This window comes from Limulus polyphemus, unplaced genomic scaffold, assembly GCF_000517525.1.
Source record: "Limulus polyphemus unplaced genomic scaffold, Limulus_polyphemus-2.1.2 Scaffold6323, whole genome shotgun sequence".
In the NCBI taxonomy this organism is placed as follows: Eukaryota; Metazoa; Arthropoda; class Merostomata; order Xiphosura; family Limulidae; genus Limulus; species Limulus polyphemus.
Genome location: NW_013671933.1, coordinates 21,086 through 22,352, shown reverse-complemented (window position 1 = coordinate 22,352; position 1,267 = coordinate 21,086).

The window sequence follows — 1,267 nt, the reverse complement described above, 5'->3', positions numbered from 1 at the left end:
ACTAATATTGAAGTGTGTGACCTGATGTAGATGTTAATAATATTGAAGTGATTAACCTGATGTAGATATTACCAATATTGAAGTAATTAACCTGATGTAGATGTTAGTAATATTGAAGTGTGTGACCTGATGTAGATGTTGCTAATATTGAAGTGATTGACCTGATGTAGATGTTACTAATATTGAAGTGTGTGACCTGATGTAGATGTTACTAATATTGAAGTGATTAACCTGATGTAGATGTTACTAATATTGAAGTGATTAACCTGATGTAGATGTTACTAATATTGAAGTGATTAACAACATCAGGTCACACACTTCAATATTAGTAACATCTACATCACACTTCAATATTAGTAACATCTATTAACCTGATGTAGATGTTACTAATATTGAAGTGTGTGACCTGATGTAGATGTTACTAATATTGAAGTGTGTGACCTGATGTAGATGTTACTAATATTGAAGTGTGTGACCTGATGTAGATGTTACTATTATTGAAGCGTGTGACCTGATGTAGATGTTACTAATATTGAAGTGATTAACCTGATGTAGATGTTACTAATATTGAAGTGATTAACCTGATGTAGATGTTACTAATATTGAAGTGATTAACCTGATGTAGATATTACTAATATTGAAGTGATTAACCTGATGTAGATGTTAATAATATTGAAGTGATTAACCTGATGTAGATGTTACTAATATTGAAGTGTGTGACCTGATGTAGATGTTACTAATTATTGAAGCGTGTGACCTGATGTAGATGTTACTAATATTGAAGTGATTAACCTGATGTAGATGTTACTAATATTGAAGTGTGTGACCTGATGTAGATGTTACTATTACTGAAGTGTGTGACCTGATGTAGATGTTACTAATATTGAAGTGTGTGACCTGATGTAGATGTTACTATTACTGAAGTGATTAACCTGATGTAGATGTTACTAATATTGAAGTGTGTGACCTGATGTAGATGTTACTAATACTGAAGTGATTAACCTGATGTAGACGTTACTAATATTGAAGTGTGTGACCTGATGTATATGTTACTAATATTGAAGTGTGTGACCTGATGTAGATGTTACTAATATTGAAGTGTGTGACCTGATGTAGATGTTACTATTATTGAAGCGTATGACCTGATGTAGATGTTACTAATATTGAAGTGTGTGACCTGATGTAGATGTTACTATTACTGAAGCGTGTGACCTGATGTAGATGTTACTAATACTGAAGTGTGTGACCTGATGTAGATGTTACTAAT